General features: G+C 36.4%; 1 long non-coding RNA gene across 1 annotated transcript; it reads right to left on the reverse strand.

Moving 5' to 3' along the window:
• Positions 1-1,678: 1,678 nt before the first annotated feature.
• On the reverse strand, positions 1,679-21,269 carry LOC132593494 (uncharacterized). Its single transcript, XR_009559089.1, has 3 exons — positions 21,133-21,269; positions 19,818-19,899; positions 1,679-1,859 (listed from the first exon to the last, which is right to left on the reverse strand). It is a non-coding gene; the product is annotated as an uncharacterized lncRNA (long non-coding RNA).
• Between the last annotated feature and the right edge of the window lie 308 nt (positions 21,270-21,577).

Raw genomic sequence — 21,577 nt, forward strand, 5'->3', positions numbered from 1 at the left:
GTTATTCTGCTATTGATCCCATCTAGAGTACTTTTAATTTCATTTATTGTGTTGTTCATCGTTGCTTGTTTCATCTTTAGTTCTTCTAGGTCCTTGTTAACTGATTCTTGCATTTTGTCCAATCTATTGTCCATTCTATCTCCAAGATTTCGGATCAACCTTACTATCATTATTCTGAATTCTCTTTCAGGTAGACTGCCTATTTCCTCTTCATTTGTTAGGTCTGGTGCATTTTTATCTTGCTCCTTTATCTGCTGTGTGTTTTTCTGTCTTCTCATTTTGCTTATCTTACTGTGTTTGGGGTCTCCTTTTTGCAGGCTGCAGGTTCGTGGTTCCTCCTGTTTTTGATGTCTGTCTCTAGTGGCTAAGGTTGGTTCAGTGGGTTGTGTAGGCTTCCTGGTGGAGGGGGCTAGTGCCTGTGTTGTGGTGGATGAGGCTGGATCTTGTCTCTCTAGTGGTCAGGTTCACGTCTGGTGGTGTGTTTGGGGGTGTCTGTGGCCTTATTATGATTTTAGGCAGCCTCTCTGCTAATGGGTGGGGTTGTGTTCCTGTTTTGCTAGTTGTTTGGCATAGGTTTTCCAGCACTGTGGCTTGCTGGTCGTTGAGTGAAGCTGGGTGCTGGTGTTAAGATGGAGGTCTCTGGGAGATTTTCGCTGTTTGATATTATGTGGAGCTGGGAGGTCTCTTGTTGATCAGTGTCCTGAAGTTGGCTCTCCTACCTCAGAGGCAGAGCCCTGCCTCCTGGCTGGAGCACCAAAAGCTTTTCATCCACAGGCTCAGGATAAAAGGGAGAAAAAGTAGAAGGAATTAGTAGAAGTATGAGGAAAGAAAGAAGGAAAGGAGGGTAGGAAGGAAGGAAGAAAGAAAGAAAGAAGCAAAGAAGGAAAGAAGGCAAGAAGGAAAGAAGGGAGGGAGGGAGGGAGGAGGGAAGGAAGGAGGGAAAGAAGGAAAAAAGACAGAAAGAAAGAAGATACAGTAAAAATAAAATACAGTATAATAAAGTTATTGAATTAAAAACTTCTTATTTAGAAAAAAAAAAAAAAAAGGGACGGAAAGAACCTAGGACAAATGTTGGCAGCAAAGCTATACAGACAAAATCTTACACAGAAGCATACACATACACCCTCACTAAAAGAGGTAAATGGGGAAAAATCCTAAATCTTGCTGTCAGAGACCACCTCCTCAATTTGGGATGATTCGTTGTCTAAAGGAGGGAAGGAAGGATGGAAAGAAAGAAAGAAAGAACGAAGGTAAAGTATAATAAGGTTATTCTATGGTTCATTTTTTCAAATAGGAAACACAGCCAATTTTGTTAACATATAATTTGCCTGCAATTGTGTGCTGCAGCATAAAGTATATGCTAATGAAAGCTATTACTTCTAGGTGTGAAATGATGTTTTAAAAATAAACAATCTAGCAACAAATCAATATTTTACACGTAACTATGACTTTCCCAAACTGGATGAATAGGAATGTGTTTCTTATTTACAAAACAAAGCAAAACACTTTTCCTTTTTAAAAAAATTTTTTTTTAATTTATTTTTATTTTTGGCTGCATTGGGTCTGCATTACTGTGCGTGGGTTTTCTCTAGTTGTGTCAAGCGGGGGCTACTCTTCATTGCGGTGGCTTCTCTTATTGCGGTGCACGGGCTTCAGTAGTTGTGGCTCGCGGGCTCTAGAGCACAGGCTCAGTAGTGGTGGTGCACGGGCTTAGTTGCTCTGTGGCATGTGGGTTCTTCCCAGACCAGGGATTGAACCCATGTCCCCTGCATTGGCAGGTGGATTCTTAACCACTGCGCCACCAGGGAAGTCCCCCAACGGACTTTTGTATTTCATTTTAATATGTAGTTACCAAAGACCTGAAATAAATGAGATGATAAATCACCATTGGTAATAGAAAGTAAAAATCATAATAAAAGAAAGCAAGCACACAAGGAACAGGTGTTGCATGGAAACAAGTGGGTATTTGATAATTAATTGTATGATGAATGTTCAAGCCCTTATTCCTTAAATAATATTGACATCCACCTCCAAATTTTTCATTTCTCAAAATCCTCTTTTAGAACACACACATTTTCTAAAGTTAAATTTCAGAAACCAAAGCAAGCAAATTACAACAACATGTTGAATATGTCTTCTATATGACCACTTCATCCAATTTATTAAATACATGAGTCATATCATATCTAATTTATCGTTCCACTTGTATTTATTTACTTATTTATGTGACTTTAATTATGTGGCAGTTTTCATAGTGCAGTTAAGACAATAATAATTTTTTAAAAACCCTTAAAACACAGTAACGGTATAACATTGCTATTATTCCATTATGCTGGAGGCATTTCTGCCTCTGCCCATGCTGTTTCCTTATCTACCAGCACTCTTCCTAGTATTTTGATAGGTACATACCTCATTTCCTGCCAGGCTTATCTAAAAATACCCTTCTTTATGAAACTATTCCAAATCCTTTAACTAAATATGATCTCTCTCTGTATCTCTCTTTCTCTTCATATTCAGACATACAATTTGGTGTCGCTTGAGTCTGTTGTATTCTTCAACCATAAGAAAATAGCATGTACTATAGATACATAAATTTATACACAAACACATATATATACATACACATATATACACACACATATATATTTTATCTGTCGATGGATGCTTGGCACTGTGTTAAGTACTTTACGTTGCTCATTTTCCTTTACATAGTCCTATTAATAAGCTATTATCCTCATTTTACAAATGAAAATAAAAAGAAAACGTCCTCCAACCCAGAAGTATAATATATATGTGTTTATATATATGTGCACATATACACACACACACATATATGATGCATATATAGCTTTAGAAAATACAGCATTTAATCAATACAACTGCCTTTAAAACTCAGTTAAGTTTCTTCATCTCTTGGGTGAAAAACTACTCACATTTGTAATTCCAGTGGAGTAGGCTATATCCATTTATGGTTTTTATTCTTACTTAAAATATCCATTTCATTGTTCTAGACACGCACACCTCTGTAGCTTAAATTTTTGAATTAATGAAATTCCAGGCTGTAACCATTTATAAATGATAAAATCTAATATTTTCATAATTAAGTTGTTGCTCTTAAGGGCCACTGGAGTGGAATTTGGCTTGAACAGTTGAAGTATTAGGGGAAGGGCAGAACACTACAGAATAACCTAAATGATGCTATTTGTATTCTCTCATCTCAAGCAGGCCATTCATTTGACAGCCTCCAGCTCTCCCTAGGAATTATACTCACTCTGTCTTCTCTGTCTATGAGGACATTGATTGGAAAGTGCTTCATAAGCCCTCCATATATTTAAAGCCATTAGCATTGACATTAATTAATTGGGATTTTCTAATGACCGTGTAGTTACTTTGCCAACAAATTCATAGTCGTGAAACAAGATGGCACTTCCGCTGCCTTTTCTTCTGTTCCAGAATATTTAAATATTAATATGCTCGTGAACTCTATCCTTACCCTCCTTTTTACTCTGTGTACCCAGAATGAATAGATTTAATTTGTGTGCCCACCTTAAACAGTTGGTATTGCCAGACTAAGAAACTGTTGGGAAGGGTTTTTGAGACCTTTTTCAAAACCCAGTTGAAGGAGTGCAGTGATTAATTATAAATATATGTTATGTGTCAAGAGCTGGGCTGACGTGGAGAGAGAGGCACTGTCAGGGATGGAGTTGTCCATTGAGACAACAAGCCAAAGTAAAAGTAACCCTGGAGGGCTTCCCTGGTGGCGCAGTGGTTGAGAGTCCGCCTGCCGATGCAGGGGACACGGGTTCGTGCCCCGGTCCGGGAAGATCCCACATGCCGCCAAGCGGCTGGGCCCGTGAGCCATGGCCGCTGAGCCTGCGCGTAGGCCCGCGTACCGCAAAAAAAAAAAGTAACCCTGGAGCCTTTAGTCACTTACTGTGATAGTAGAAGCAAAAGGAGAAAGCACCAGCTCCCTGATCCACGTTTTTCCCGCATGGGATGCACCTAGTGAGGTCCAGATGCGTCAGCACAAATAAGGGGATTGTCTCACTGTTGAGGGAACACCAAAAAAAGGGCTCCTGTATTGACCCGGGGTCCTGAAGGCGGGAAAAGGAGAGGCTAGGAGAGGAAAGGTACTGACTACTGAGAAAGGAGAAAAGTGTCTTTGAGACCCCCTCCCTCCTGCCTCCAGTAAGGAGGTCTCAGCAGAGGTGTCTGGGGAGGGCCTAAGCCGAGGCCTCTTGATAAAGAGGCATCTGAATGGAGGTGCTTGAGGCAGGAATGCAGATACCATCAGAGTAGGCATGGCCGAGGGGCCAGGCTCCTTGACTGCAACCTCCTCAGGGATGGGGCACCCAGCCTAGTGTGGAGAGGGCAGCGTCCTGCCATGAGGCTTGCCAGAGGAAGTCTTTTTAATCATCTCTAGTAAGTCTAAGAGATAATGCGTAGGATTTTCACCAGGAGTTGCACTCCTCACTATGGACAGGTGATTAGGGGAATGGCTGTATAGCTCACCTTTGCCTAATGGAACTGCGGGCAGTGGGACGTGCCCTTCACTTCTGTATCCTCAGCTGCAACAGCCATTCTGAATTGCACCTTCCGCTCTCAACTCCCTGGCTAAGCCAAGAACTTCATTTGCAGCTGCTTATTTTCCTGACCACATATTGATAGAATTGGTACTTAAGAGTTAGCAGCCTTCCACTTTTCTGTTTGTCTGCCACGCTGAGGTGTAAAGTCTCAAAATTCAGCAATCATTTCCTCCACGTTTAGCAACCTTCTTGGCTCTTCAGGAATTTAGTAGATCTTTAATGAAAGAAAACAGGAGGGGAACTCTCAGATTGCTGAGTGGAGAACTTCTTAAATTCAGTTGTGTTAACGGTGTATTGAACTTGCCAAATCGGTTTCAAATGAAATTGACCTAAAATGTGTCATTTTTATAAAAGTAATAAAAATTATTAATCTCTATTTAAATTTAATTCTTTTAAATAGTAGAATTTAAATAATACTATCAGTGATACCTATTTGGTAATGCCCTTTGCCAGGTTGAGACACAAATTGTTTTACCACTTTGTTTCTCTAGCAACTGTGTATCTTTTAGTCTTCAGTTTAAGAAGAAACAAAAAGTTTGTTCCTTTTCCCCAATCTAAATCAGGGTTTGATATATTTTAAAATAGCAGCCTATATTTCTTGTACATGACACTTTTCCAGTTACACTAATGGGATTGTATTTGTGTGATCAATACACACTTGTCTCTCCAAGCCGACCTCCAAAGGCAGAGACTGTGCCATTTTTGCTCACACCCTAGTCCGTGTACATATGGAGAACTATTTGTTGAAGATATAAGTAAGTTAATGTTCATTTTAAAATTATCATAGTCACTAATATTTCTTGATTTTCCCCTGGCATGAATGTATTCCCCTCAATATTCTCCAATGTATTCATACTTGCATATAAATTTCTGTATTTTAGCTTATCTTGTCTGTTACTGTAATCTCTTTCGGAAGTCTCTAGTCCAAGACAAAATGGAGCTGAAGAACATTTGACCCTCAAGCTCTTATGTAGGAAGGCAGTCATAAATACTGAAATCCCCCTATGGTACACAGAACTCTTGTAATGAGGTTCCTGCCCACAATTTAATTCTCAGCTCTCCCTTCCATTTCTAGTAGTTATGCTGTAGTGTTGCTGAGGTAGTTGAGGATCCATACTTAGACTCCTCTGTACCATGTGTTCATGTCTACAGGTGCCTGTATCCTCTTCTTTAACTTAGTGACAGCTGTCTTCATAATACCCTCATATATATATATGTGTGTCTCTCTCGTATAATACATATCCACACACACACATTATAACATTCATTATGTGTTTTTGCACTTATTTATATTTATATTGACTATCTTGATGAGAGAATGAAGAATAGAACATGTTCTTGTCACCAATCTCTGTTGCAATCCTGGGTATATATAATAGGCTCTCAACAAACATTTTGTTGAATAAGTGAATGAATGAATACACGAATGGAACATTTCTAAATTTAAATACCATGTCTGAATTTTTATCCAAAGTTTAATACACTTGTGAACAACTATGTGAGTCAATTCAGGAAAATATAAAACTATTTTCAGTCTAATATTTTTTATGCCTTTTTAAAATTGAAGTATAGTTGATTTACAATGTTGTTTTAGTTTCCCGTATATAGCAAAGGATTCAATTATGCGTATATATACATATTCTTTTTCATTATGTTTTATTCCAGGATACTGAATCTACTTCCCTGTGCTTTATAGTAGGACCTTGTTGTTTATCTGTTTTATATATAGTAATTTGCTATGCTAATCCCAAACTCCTAATTTATCCCTCCCTCACCCCCTTTCCTATTTGGTAAACATAATTTTGTTTTCTATGTCTGTGAGTCTGTTTCTGTTTTATAAATAAGTTTCTTTGTATCATTTTTTTAGATTCCACATATAAGTGATATCATATGGTATTTGTCTTTCTCTGTCTGACTTACTTCACTTAGAATGATAATCTCTAGGTCCATCCATGTTGCTGCAAATGGCATTATTTCATTTTCTTTTTTACGGCTGAGTAGTATTACATTGTGTATATATACCACATCTTCTTTATCCATTTATCTATCGATGGACATTTAAGTTGCTTCCATGTCTTGGCTATTGTAAATACTGCTGCTATGAACATTGGGGTGCATGTATCTTTTCGAATTACATTTGTCTTCGATATATGCCCAGGAGTGGGATTGCTGGATCATATGGCAACTCTATTTTTAGTTTTTGAGGAACCTCCATACTGTTTTCCATAGTGGCTGCACCAGTTTACATTCCCACCAACACTGGAGGGGGTTTTCCTTTTCTCCACACTCTCCAGCATTTTTATTTTTTACACTTTTTAATGATGGCCATTCTGACTGGTGTGAGGTAATATCTCATTGTAGTTGTCATTTGCTTTTCTGTAATAATTAGTGATATTGAGCATTTTTTCATGTGCCTATTGGCCATCTGTATATCTTATTTGGAGAAATGTCTGTTTAGGTCTTTTGCCTGTTTCTTGACTGGGTTTTTTTTTGCTGTTGTTGTTACTGAGTTGTGTGAGCTGTTTGAATATTTTGGAAATTAAGCCCTTGTCGGGTGCATCATTTGCAAATATTTTCTCCCATTCTGTGGGTTGTCTTTCCATTTTGTTTGTGGTTTCCTTTACTGTGCAAAAGCTTATAAGTTTAATTAGGTCCCATTTGTTGATTTTTGCTTTTATTTATTTTGCCTTGGAAGATTGACCTAAGAAAACATTGGTATGATTTACATCAGGGAATGTTTTGCCTATATTCTCTTCTAGGAGTTTTATGGTGTCATGTCTTACATTTAAGTCTTTAAGCTATTTTGAGTTTATTTTTGTGTATGGTGTGAGGGTGTGTTCTGCCTTTTCCCCATTGTTTATTCTTACCTCCTTTGTCAAAGCCTAGTTGACTATAGTTGTGTGGGTTTATTTCTGGGCTCTCTATTCTGTTCCACTGATCCATATGTCTGCTTTTGGTTCACAAGCACACTGTTTTGATTACTGTAGCTTTGCAGTATTGTCTGACATCTGGAAGGATTTTGCCTTCAGCTTTGTTCTTTTTCCTCGATTGCTTTGGCAATTCTGAGTCATTTATAGTTCCATATAAATTTTAGGATTATTTGTTCCAGTTCTGTGAAAAATGTCCTGGATAATTGATAGGGATTGCATTAAACCTGTAGATTGATTTGAGTAGTATGGCCAGTGTAACAATGTTAATTCTTCCAATCCAAGAGCATGGGAGTGATAGCTTTCCATTTCTTTGAATCATCTTGAAATTTCCTTTATTAATGTGTTATAGTTCTCAGCATATAAGTCTTTCACCTCCTTCATCAGGTTTATTCCTAAGTATTTTATAGATTTTGATGCAATTTTAAAAGGGATTTTTTTTGTACTTTCCCTTTCTGATTATTCATTGTTAGTATAAAGGTATGCAACAGATTTCTTTATGTTAATCTGTATCCTGCTACCTTGCTAAATTTCTATATCAGTTCTAATAGTATTTGTGTGGAGTCTTTAGGATTTTTATATATAGTGTCATGTCATCTGCAAACAGTGACAGTTTTACTACTTTTCAAATATGGTTTCCTTTTATTTCTTGTCTGATTGCAATGGCTAGGACTTCCAATACTATGTTGAACAGAAGTGATGAGAGTGGGCATCCTTGTCCTATTCCAGATTTTAGAGGGAAGACTTTCAACTTTCTCTGCTGACTATTATGTTGGCTGTGGGTTTGTCATAAATAGCTTTTATTATGTTGAGATATGTTCCCTCTATACCCATTTTGGTAAGAGTTTTATCATGAATGGATGTTGAATTTTATCAAATACTTCTGCATCTATTAAAATGCTTATGTGTTTTTTTTCTTTTGTTGATGTGGTGTATACATTGATTTGTGTATGTTGAACCATCCTTGTGACCCTGCAATGAATCTAAGTTGATTGTGATGTATGATCTTTTTCATGTGTTGTTGGATTCAGTTTGCTAATACTTTGTTGACGATTTTTGCATCTATATTCATCAAAGATATTGGCATGTAATTTTCTTTTTTGGCATTGTCTGGATTTGGTATCAGGGTGATAGTAGCTTCATAGAATGACTTTGGGAGCATTCCCTCCTCTTCAGTTCCTTGGAAAAGTTTGAGAAGGATCAGTATAAGTTCTTCTTTGTATGTTTTGTAGAATTTCCTAGTGAAACCATCTGGTCTGTTTGTAGGGAGTTGTTTTTCGTTTTTTTCTAATTACAGAATTGATTTCACTTCTAGTGATTGGTCTGTTCAAATTATCCATTTCTTCTTGATTCAGCTTTAGTGAGCTGTTTGCTTCTAGAAACTTTTCCATTTCTTCTAGGTTTTCCAATTGTTGGTATCAAATTGTGCATAGTATTCTCTGATGATTGTTTGTATTTCTGTGGTATCAGTTGTGATTTCTCATCTTTCATTTCTTATTTTGTTTATTTGGGTCCTCTTTCTTTTCTTCTTGGTGAGCCTGGCCAGAGGTGTGTTGCTTTTGTTTACCCTTTCAAAGAACCAGCTCTTGGTTTTATTGATTTTTTTCTATTTTTTAGTCTCTATTTAATTTATTTCCACTCTGATCTTTATTATTTCCTTCTTTCTTCTTAATTTAGGTTTTGTTTGTTCTTCTTTTTAAACTTACTTTAGGTGGTAGGTTAGGTTGTTTATTTGAGATTTTTCTTGTTTTTTGAGGAAGGCCTGCATTGTTATGAACTTCCCTCTGAGAACTGCTTTTGCTACATTCCATAGATTTTGTATGGGTGTGTTTTTATTGTATTTGTCTCAAGGTATTTTTAAATTTCCTCTTTGATTTCATCATTGACCCATCGGTTTTTTAGTAGCATGCTGTTTAGTCTTCAGATAATGTTTTTTTCTCATTTATGTCTCTGGGGTTGATTTCTAGTTTCATACTGTTGTCGTCAGAAAAGATGCTTGAAATAACTTATGTCCTCTTAAACTTGTTGAGTCTTGTTTTGTGTCCTGGTATGTGGTCTGTTCTAGAGAATGTTCCATGTGTACTTGAAAAGAATGTGTATTCTGTTTTATTTTGTTTGGATGTTATGTCCTGAAAATACCAATTAAGTCTAACTGTTCTAGTATATCATTTAGGATCTTGTTACCTTATTGATTTTCTGCCTGGAAGATCTGTTGAGGTGACTGGGGTGTCAAAGTCTCCTATTATTATTGTATTCCTGTCAATTTCTCCCTTTATGTGTGTCAATATTTGTTTTATGTATTTAGGTGCTCCTATATTGGGTGAATATGTGTTAATGAGTGTAATATCCTCTTCTTCTATTGATTCTTTTATCATTATATAGTGTCTTTCTTTTTCTTTATGGCCTTTGTTTTAAAGTCTATTTTGTCTGATATGAGTATTACTACCCCTGCTTTCTTGTTATTTCCATTTGCATGAAATATCTTTTCTATCCCCTCACTTTAAATCTATGTGTTTTCTTTGCCCTAAAGTGGGTCTCTTGTAGGCAGTATATTGTAGCCAATTTTTTTTTTTTTTAATCGAATCTGCCACTCTATGACTTTTTGATTGGAGTATTTAGTCCATTGACATTTAAGGTAATTATTGATAGATATATATTTATTGTCATTTTAAACCTTGTTTTCAGTTGATTTTTTAATTTCTTCTTTGTTCCTTTTCCTTTTTGTTTTTCCTTTTCTGATTTAATGGTTGTTTTTTGTATTATGCTTGTGTCCTCTTCTTTTTGGTTTTTGTGAATCTATATTATGTTTTTGTTTTGTGGTTACTCTGTTTTTCAAGTATGTTAACCCATCACTATATCTACTTGCTTTAGACTGGTAGACATATAGGCTCAAACACATTCTAGAAAAAAATCTACATTTCCTTACTCTCCTCCCCCTATTTTATGATTTTGATGTACTCTTTTACATCTTCATGTTTTTTCTTTTGCTGTTCATTGTAGTTATCATCACTTTCATACATATTTTTTTGATTTTTTTAAAATTGTGTACTGGCTTATTCAGGTGATTTATTTTCCAATTGTGAATTTTCTCTTTCCTGTAGATTCTTGCTTTTTTATTTATAGAAGACCTTTCAATATTTCTTTTAGGATAGGTTTAGTATTGCTTTATTCTTTTAGTTTTTGGTTGTCTGAGAAATTCTTTATCTCTCTCTCTATTCTAAATGATAATCTTACTGGGTAGAGTATCCTAGGTTGCAGCTTTCTCCCTTTCAGGATTTTGAATATATCCTCCCACTCCCTTCTGGCTGGCAATATTTCTGTAGAGAAATCAGCTGATAGCCTTAGGGGGTTCCCTTGTAATTATCTCTTTGTTTATCATTAACTGCCTTTAGAATCCTCTCTTTAACTTTTGCCATTTTAATTACATTATGTCTTGGTGTATGTCTGTTTGGGTCCGTCTTGTTTGGGACCCTCTGTGCTTCCTGTCCCCATTCCTCTGTGTTTCCTTATTTAGGTTTGGGAACTTTTCAGCCATAATTCTTTCAGATACATTTCTGATCCCCTTTTCTTTTTCTTCTCCTTCTTGGATCCCTATTGTGCATAAATTGGGACACTTTATATTATCCAATAGGTCTCATATATTGCTTTCATTTATTTATTTTTTTTAATTTGTCTGTTTGCTGTTCTGATTGGGTGATTTCCATTATTCTATCTTCCAGATCACTTATTTGTTCTTCTGCATTATCCAGTTTGCTGTTTATTGCGTTTAGCTCAGCTTTTGTCTTAACAAATGAGTTTTCTAATTTTAATTGGCTCTTCTTCTTTATAGTTTCTAATTTCTTTTTACAGTAATCTGCATTTCTATTGATAGCCTTTCTTAATTACTTCAGTATTTTCATTTCTTCCTTCTTGAACTCAGGATCTGGTATACTGGAGATACCTGTTTAATTGTTTGTTGTTTCAGGGGAATTCTCTAGATCTTTTAATTGAGAGTGGTTCCTCTGCTTCTTCATTTTACTTATTTCTCTGGCTCTGTGAGTTTAGGAGAAACAGTTATCTACTGTGGTGTTTAAGGGCTGTTTCTAGGTGGGAGTGTCCATGAATCTGTTTTTGGTGTGAGGTCTGTTGTTAGTATGAATGCCTGCCACATCTTTCCTCAGTGTGTGCTGGCTATTATCACCTTGATGGTGGTATGATTGTTGTTGTGGTGACCAGAGCCTGCACTGGATGTTGAACAGGGCCTCCTCTTTGCTCTCTGGTTGTCACAGGCCTGTCAGGGGCAGGGTCTGCTCCCCAGTTTTTGGAGTATATACCCCAGTTCTGCTTCTGAACTGCAGCGTGAGGTAGGTGGGACTGGAGTGCTCCCACTGGGAGAGAAGCCACTGAGTATCCCTCCACGGGAGCTGTCCACTGGGGAGTGCGCTCTGAGGTGTCACCTTTGTGTGTGGGCTCACAAAGTACACTGTTGTTGGCACTGCACTCGGCCCTGCCTCAGCTGTGGGAAAACAGGCAATTGGCCCTGCTGTTCCTTAAGTACTGTGCTCACAGAGCCACTAGTTTAGATCTGTTGCTGCAGAACCACTGAGGTCAGGCACTGGGACTGCCATAGTGCATCTGGACCCACCATGGGGGCGGGGTCTGAGTCAGCCCAGACCCGAGCCCCACCTCTGCGTTAGCTTGTACCTACAGAGCCTGCAGTCACCATCACAGGACCCGCCCCAGGCATGGGAACACCAGTAATCCTCTTGGATGTCCCTCAGGGAATGAGTTTACAAAGCAGCCTGTGGTGTTTAAATCAGCAGATCACATAGTTGCTGGGAAACTCAGGTCCAGCCCTGCTTCAGAAGTCATGCAGCCCCTGGGGATGGCTTGGATTTCAACCCCACCTCTGAGTGTGGACAATCTCCTGGAGCTTGGGTGGTCCCAGAGCTCATAGAGGCAGAGCCGGGCCCACTGTGAGCACAGGGAGAATGAGACTGCTAGGGTGGGACCTGCCCCTCCCTTCGAGTGTGCATGCCGACTATGGAGCTTCAGTGGTGGACCTGGGCTCCATCCTGCACCATCCCTGGTTGTGGCTTGGACTACACTCTATCCCCGTCCAGCTGTCTCTGTGCAGCCAACCACAGCCCTCTCCCTGAGTCTGTCCTCTGAAGTCCGAGTTTCAGTACCCAGCCCCTGCGTACACCAGCAGATGCATGTCTTGGGCTGGGGACTGTAGTGAGATGGTCGAGATCTCCTGTGCAGGTCTCTGTTCTGCCTGCTGCAACCCAGCTGCTCCACTCTCCTGAGCCTATGAAGCTCCCTTTCTGTGCTGGCTGATCTCCCTGCCAGGGAATGAGCTTCCCAAGTGAGGGAACCTTTCTTCTTTCACAGCTAACTCCCAGGGGTGCAGGTCCTGTCCTGATTCCCCTTTTTTTTTTTTTTTTCCCTTTCATCCTACCCAGTTATGTGACAGTCTTTCTTGTAGTTTTGGTTTTATGAGATATTCTGCCAGCATTTAGCAGGTATTCTGTGAGAACTGTTCCACATGTAGATGTATTTTTTTGAATGTATTTGTGGGAAGAGGTGAGCTCCATGTCCTTCTATTCCCTCATCATGATCTGACCCTCAGGCTAATATTTTTAAAGGACAGTATAAACTTTATAGGAAAATATATTGTCTTCAGTTTATTTGATTTTGTTTTATTTTGAAAAATACTTTATGAACTGAAGATGTTCTGTATTGACTAATATGATGGGAACCTAATAAAAACCATGCCCTGAGAGTAACATATTTAAATTTAGTGTCTTATTACACATTATTGCTAGAGCTGTAGATCCATTGAAGGATGCTATCAAAAGCACAAACATCTTATTTCACAACTTATTTCTGAGCTGTTCAGGCAATTATGTAAGTACTGGATTGCTTCCAGAATAGAGTGGAATGGCTGAGGGTGGAGGGGTGCACAACTCAAATATAATCAGAATAGTTTTAGCTTGATCTTGATAATGATTTTATTACATAAGCCAACAGCCACTCAGCCAGTTTTAAGTTTCATGCTGATGCACAAACCACATTTGGAGTTTTAATGTTTTTTTCATTCATCTTCCTAGTGTCCTTATATGACTTCAGCAAAACCAATATGAGTGGGACTATCTCCCTTGATTTTACATCCATGAAGATTGCTAGGAACAGTTTTGTATTCTTTCTCTCAAAGGCCTAACCGCTGGTCTGCGATACAGGATCAGTCATGAGTTCCTTCCTACCACTGTTATACACTCAGCACCAATGTAACTGGCAAAGTGAAAATGCCCTCGACTGGATAATTAAAATTTTTTGGTGTGTTTTTTCAAAAGACACATGGAAGTGGAAGGTAAATTCTTATTCTCGAAGACAACGTACATAATTTTCTTTCTTAAAGTCATCATGTTGTTGTACATTTTCTGCTCCAAAAAGTTACTTAGTAAGCCTCTTCACTTAGTGGTACTTTTGTGTCATCGCTCTTTATAACAGTTGTTATAGAGAACCACAGTGCTGTCATGACATAGTGCTGTTGGGTTAAAATCAGCAACTGATTGACAGGGGTAGTTTGCTATCTAATTTGTCAAGAAAGAGCAGTGAAGAATAAAATTACACCTATCACTTCTGTTGTTTTGGGGGTATTTACCTGATATACTCTTAAGGGATTCCTTTCAGGAGCAGTTTATTTTCAAACAAATGTACATTTATTTTTCTTATTTTTATTAAAATTTGAATTAAATATTATATATCATAATGACATAACTGATAAAAACCACCAAGATAACACATCAATTTTAAGTTTTTAAGTATTCTCACTCAGTGTGTAATTCGCAATCATTTTGCAAGCACCATTTCGTAGTCCACTAATATCATTTAATATTTGAAATGTCTTTTTGTAGTGACACATCACGCACATTCACACCCACTTTCAGATTAGATCAAGTCACTGATATTTTAGCCAAGAGTTTGGAAACTTAGTGGAATCAAGGTGGCCACACTGAGTGAGAAGAGAGGTGGCGTGTCATGGGTCCCCATACTCCCAGAGTTCCAAACATCGGCACACTGCTGCTGTGATGCTGATCAAGGAAGTGACTTGCTGGCTATGAGAAGCTCAGTTTTCACTGTACTATCATTCTCATCCAGGAATTCACAAACATCTACATGCTTCCATTAAAGAAATGCATACAGTCACTTGGTTCTCCCGTTTCCTAAAACAACCTCAACCTTAGCAAAGACATCTTCACTTTAAATTAGAAACTCAAGTCAAAGTAGTGGCCAAGAATCTTTCAAAAAATATCTTAGCTTTCAAGTGTTCCACAAAGTTCATTTTCTTAAAAATTTTTTTCATAAAAGGTTTTCATGTTATTTCCTAAACGTTTTAATTTGTCTTTTCAGTATTAGTAATGATGTAACAGTTGGATTGAATAATTAAGATCTTACTATGTTTCAAGAAATATGAGCTTTGTTTTTACCATCATTTCATCATCTCAGCAATCCAAAAGGCAGGTTTTATTCACACCAAACAAAAAAAGAAAGAGAAACTTAGAAAAATTAAGAAAATCTCAGGTTTTAGGCATACAGAAAATTTATGTTCTGTACTTGCCATGTGGCATCAAAGTGTATTTTATCATCTCTATAATATTGGATATTTATGTTTGGTCTGTTTTTTTCCCAATATCTCACAATCAACCTTTAAAATGTTACACGTAGAAGAAACGCTTGTTTCTTTTAGGATTTATTCCTAGGTACTTGCCTTTTTATGCTATTTCCAATTGTATTTTCTTCTTAATTACATTTTCTAATGCTTTGTTGTTGTATTAAACTGCAACTGATGTTTGCAGATTAATATTGCAGGGTGTTTTTCCTGCTTTTCAGTTAGAAATTATTTAATTTTTTATTCTTGTTTTACTAGACTGGCTTCAACAATTGCAAATGCTTGCAGCAGTATGCCTGTCTTGTTTTGGATTTTAAGGAATGCTTTTTACACAGCTGAGATGGTATTTAGACAGTTTTCTAGTAGATATAATTTGCCAGGATAAGATAGCTATCTTTTATTCCCAATGTACTTATTTTTTTAATTTTAAATTCATAATGAGTTCTATACATTTTTTTCTACGTCTATTGAGAGGCTCAAATTAATTTTATATTTTAACATTTTGTCGTAAATTGTCATTAGGTGTTATATTATTTCATTCTCAATAGTCTAATTTATCCTTCATTATCTTTCGTAAAGTTGCATTTTATTTGCTAATATTTCATTGAGGATTTAAAAATACTTACTAATAAATTAAATGTATTTATAAAATTTTTCTGTTGTATTGCCCTTATCAAAGCAATGCTGACATCATAGAAGGTGTTCTGGGAAGTAAGATTTTTTTTTTCCTGTTGTCCAGAAGAGTTTAATAAGATTGAGATGATTTGTTGCTTGAAGCTAGTAATATATCTTTGTTGAAATGTTTAAAATTCTTTGATATATTTGTTGTTTTATTTCTTTTTAAATAAGCTATAGGATTATTTAGGCATTTCTAGTTTCCCCAAGCCAGAAAGACTGATCTTTCCCTGGTGCCACTGCTGCCATCTGGCATTTGCCAGCCAACTGCATGTAGCCCCAAGCTAAAAGCTGCAAAGAAAAAAAAAAAAAAAAAACAGGAAGTAGTTGTCTTCTCCTTTGGGCATACATCCCTCCCCAGCCTCCCTGATCTGCTTGCTTTTTTTTTTTTTTTTTTTGGCGATACATGGACCTCTCACGGTTGTGGCCTCTCCCGTTGCGGAGCACAGGCTCCGGACGCGCAGGCTCAGCGGCCATGGCTCACGGGCCCAGCCGCTCCGCGGCATGCGGGATCTTCCCAGACTGGGGCACGAACCCGTGTCTCCTGCATCTGCAGGCAGACTCTCAACCACCGCACCACCAGAGAAGCCCTGCTTGCTTTTTATTGGTATTATATACAGGTTTTATACCTGTTTCCTGCAGGGATTGATCCAGTAGCACCTTTATTGTTAGAATCTATCATTTCTTGAAACACTGGCTCCTAACTCTGTTTTCCATTTCATTGATTTGCATCTTCTATATATTATATACTTCTTTCTCCCTTTGTTTGCTATTGTTCTTTTTCTAACTCTCACTAACTCATTTTTAACCTTTCATATTTTCAGGTGTAATTACATAGGTATAAAACTTTATGGGAAGCATCATAGTAGCTTCACTGTGTAAGAAAAAACAAACAAATGAAAAAACAAATGTGTCCACAGCGTGGACACATAGTTTTCATTTGAAAAAACACTGTGTCCACATAGTTTTCATTTGTTTTTTAAAAATTTTCAGTACTAAGTATTAAAAAATTCATCTATGATTTTTCTTTGACCAGTATATTACTTAGAAACATATTTTAAAATTTACAATAATACGAATATTTTTATATTTGTGATTTTCTTATTAACTTCTAACTCGGCACATTTTATGATATTTAATCTTTAAAATTCTGTTCTTTAAAACTAAATCTATTTTATTCCTTATTCTAACTCTGTATGCTCTATATGATAACTATTCCACAAAATTGGGACAGATTTGCTTAGAGCCATTATATGACAATTTTTGTAAATGTTCCATTTTAAATCTCATTTTAAAAGTTGAAGGTATACAACGTGTTGTACGTGTACATATTGCAAAATGATTACTGGTGCAGTATTTGATGTTTGATTGAAAAGTTGATATTCTCCAAGTGTTGGATACATACAAAATTCCCTATATATCCATTCATTAAGTTAAACTTTTTGTTTTTGATATTCAGTTCCTCTCTACCTTTGTTACATTTTTGTCTGATAGTGTTCTCAGTGTTTGAAAGAGCTATGTTAAAATATACTAATAGTGATTTGTCATTTTCTCATAGTAAGCCACTCAATTTTTCTTCATATACTCTTAATGTATACATGTTCACAATTGCTAATTCCTTTTGATGAAGTAAATCTGTTAACACTTTGTTATGATTCGCTTCATTCAAAAAGACATTTGCTGCAATGCAGTCCATTTATCTCTTATTAATTTAGCCATGCCAGCTTTCTTTTGCTTAGACTTGGTAAGATAGAGTTCCTCTGACATTTTACTTGTAGACTTTTAATTTTTGTTTTATATGTGTATCTTAACACAGAATATCACTTGATTATTTTAAATCAATTTGACAGTCTTTTAAATTGGAATAGGCAGTTTTTCATGTTTGTTAGATTACTGAAACATTTAGTGCTGTTTTAACAACTTACTTTGTATTTTACTCTCCTCCTTTTTCTATATTTCCTTTTCTTTTTTGCCTTTAATAAACTTTTGCTTTTAGAAAAGTTCTATATGTACAGAAAAATTCCAAATGTCCCTTATCTCCCACATCTAGTTTCCCCTAATATTAATATCTTACATGTGTAGGGTACATGTGTCACAGTGTTAATGAACCAGTATTAATATATTATTATTATCTGATCTCTGAATATCATTATTCAGATTTCTCAGTTTTACCTTTTCTCCTTTTTTTTGTTCTGGGGTTCTATCCAGGGTGACATATGACATTGTCTCCTTAGGCTCCTCCTGACTGGAACAGTTTCTTAGATTTTGTTTGTATCCAATGAACTTGACAGTGTTGAGGAGAGTTTGTCAGACATTTTGGAGGTGTCCTTCTCCTGGGGTTTATCTGGTGCTTTTCTGGTAACTAGGCTGGGCTGTGGCCACTGGGGAGGAAGACCACAGGGGTAAAGTGCTGTCTCCATCACCACCACATGTAGAGGGAACACGCCATCAACATGGCTTAGAACTGTTGACGTTGGCCTGACCTCCTGGCTGAAGTAGTGTCCGTCAGCTTTCTCTACTGTGGAGTTACACTTTTTACCCATTTCTGTACTGTCCTCTTTGGGAGGAAGTTATTACGTGGGGCCTGTACTTGAGGAGTAGGAAGTTATGTTCCCTCTATATTTCTGTTTAATATAATTGTACCTTAACAATAACAGCAACAAAATGGGATGTCAATATTTTCCTCCTATCAGAACAAGAAATTTGGGACATGCTGCGGTCCCTTGGTCTCATTCAGGCTACCACACATAATGGTGATCCGGAATTTCTTTTGGTCTTAGTTGTTTATTTGCTTTCCTGTTTAAATATATTCAGTATTTTTATGAGACAAAATAGTAGTTGGAAGATTTACTTACAAATTTTAAATGACATTATCTAATCTTGAAATACTAGTCAGCAAGTTATCCTTTTTCAGGATAAATTAAGTGAAAACATGGAACTTATAGGATGCTTAGGAACTGAGAGTTGCTATATGCTACTTCTAAGCTATATATCTTAGAGCCAACAGGTCAGCAATCTCAATCAATTACTTTTTCACAATCGATTGGTTTATTTTATGTTTTCCACTCTAGAGATGTAGCAGTGGTCTGTTTCCAGAAATAAAGGATGTATTATTCTTCTTTTGGCATATAAACAATGCATACATTATGCAGATAAAAATATATATCTAGTTTCCATTTGTTCTCATTTTGTTTTCTTTTGCTTTTATTGTTAAAGTACAAGCAGTAGCTGAACATGGTTTTTTGTTTTGCTTTATTACAGTTTTTTGCTTGTGTTTAAATTAAATATATCATATATTCATTGCTGTTAGAGAGCTTTTTATTTTGCTTAGTTGTCCAAAATATAAATGTCTTAGAAATCGAGATTTATGAAGAGGTATAGATTATCTATTTTTGAAGAAAATAGGTTTTTCTTCTCTATTCTGTATCTACACTTTAACTTGATTTAAATAGGTTTTTGAAGGCCTTGCTTGTAAACAGAAAAAAAAATTGTCACACTTCCACATTAAGGCAATACTACAGGTGTTAAACTGCCAGTCCAGCATGTCTGTACACATGCGAGCTTTCTGCCCTAAAGATGTATTATTTCAAAGTACATTAAAAATAGAAATGGCTAACAGAAATATTTTAATTAGTACCATTGCCATCAGGGAACTCACCATAAAAAATATTTCATACATAAATTTAGATAATATAGTCAGAGTAAAATATTTTCACTAATCATATAAAGTCAGATCCTCTTATTTTCAATATTGGGTATTGAATACTAGAATTAGCACTTAGTATAAAACAGTTGTCTAGAGAGTCGTAAACAGGGTTATCTGAAGACTAAAGAGTTTATTTATAATTTTCTAGGAAATGATCGTACAAAACAGGATCATTTTCTTCCCCATTTTGTGAGTCAGTAGCTCAGACTGTTAGCCACTGTGATGAAGAATAGCATTAGTAAATACAGGTAAAGAATAAAAACGAATACCCAGTAGAGGTCAGGAACCAGTGGGAGAATGCAAACACCATGTTAAGATGAACTGAACATCTCGGAGAAACTCTAGCAGAAACTGAAACCACAAAAAACAAAGGTAAACTAAAAAGAATGATTACATATGAATTTATAAGGTTTAGGTCTATAGCAAAATTTTCCTTTTTTTAGTTTTGCTCCAATTTTCCCTCTCTTTTCTCTCTCCCTAACTCTCTCCTCTCTCTGTCTCTGCCAACCATTGAAATCAATATTTTTTTATGCATTTACCATTTAATACAACAATTTACTAAGGCAGTAAATTTTTGTCCCCATTATCCAGACAATAATTTGAGGCATCAAAAGGATGAGTAATTTGCCCAAGTTTACAGAGCTAGTAACAGATAGAGCTGGACTTAAGAACCACCAGTACATATATTGCCTCAATAATGCATACAAACATTTTGGGCAATGCAGTCAACAAATGTTGTTTATTGAGTGTCACCTCTGTGACCAGTACTGTGCTTAAAATGATTTATAAAAGAATAGATCAAACTGATACATGATATAAAAATATTTGTACTGATACAAAGGAATTAATGAGTATATAAACATTGATTGCCTGTAGTTGTTGGTAAAGTTTTTATTATAGTTTCTGATCAGATAAGGCTTTTATCTCAGGCCAGTTTCCATGCTGCTTTAAGCTGAATAGCTAGTATAGCGTAGTGGGAAAGTAGATGGATTTGGGGGCCAAGCATCTGGGTTCAAATCTTAGGCATGCCACTTACTAGTCAGGTAATTTTGAATGAGTTTCTTAACTTCTCTGTGGCTCAGGATCTTTATTAACAAAATGGGAAAAATAATCTTTCATAGAGTTTATGAATTTAGTGAGCTAAAGCATTTAAAGTGTCTAGAACCGTGTTTGGTGCATAGCAAACATTGTTATGCACTGTTACTATGGTTAGTATGCCATTTCTTTTTTTATTGAATAAATTTGACATGTAACATTGTGAAAGTTTAAAGTATATAGCATGTTACTTTGATACATTAATATAGTAATATTTATCACATTAAATAATTACAGTAGTCCCCACCATCCACTTTATTCATATGTTAGAAGAACCCAGTGGTTGCCTGAAACTGTAGAATACTGAACCCTATATAGTCTATGTTTCTTCCTATACATACATACCTATGATAAGGTTGAATTTGTAAATTAGGCACAGTAAAATATTAACAATAACTAATAATAAAATAGAACAGCTATAACAATATACTATATTAAAAATTATGTGAATGTAGTCTCTCTCAAAATATCTTATTGTACTATACTCACCCTTCTTGTGATGATGTGATGGCTAAAAATCACAAAATAAAATGCCTATGTGATGAGAGGAAGTGAGGTGAAAGACGGAGGCCTTGTGGCGTTACATTAGGCTGCGGTAGACCTTCTGATGATATGTCCGAAGGAGGATTGTCTGCTTTGGGTGATCCTAGATCATTGAGCGTATGATGATGTTGTTGGTTGGGAATCCTGGGCAGATGGAGTGGGATGGCGTGAGATTTCATCACCCTACTCAGAATGGTGTGCAGTTTAAAGCTTATGAGTTGTTTATTTCTGGAATTTTCCATTTAGTATTTTTGGACTGCAGTTGACTGTGGGTAACTGAAACTGGAGAAAGTGAAGCTGCAGATAAGAGGGAGACTCCTGTATAGCACAATATTATTGTCTGTATTCATTATACAGTGCATTAGATCTCTATGGCTTATTTACTACTTAT

This window comes from Globicephala melas, chromosome 1 (genome assembly GCF_963455315.2).
Source record: "Globicephala melas chromosome 1, mGloMel1.2, whole genome shotgun sequence".
Classification (NCBI taxonomy): Eukaryota; Metazoa; Chordata; class Mammalia; order Artiodactyla; family Delphinidae; genus Globicephala; species Globicephala melas.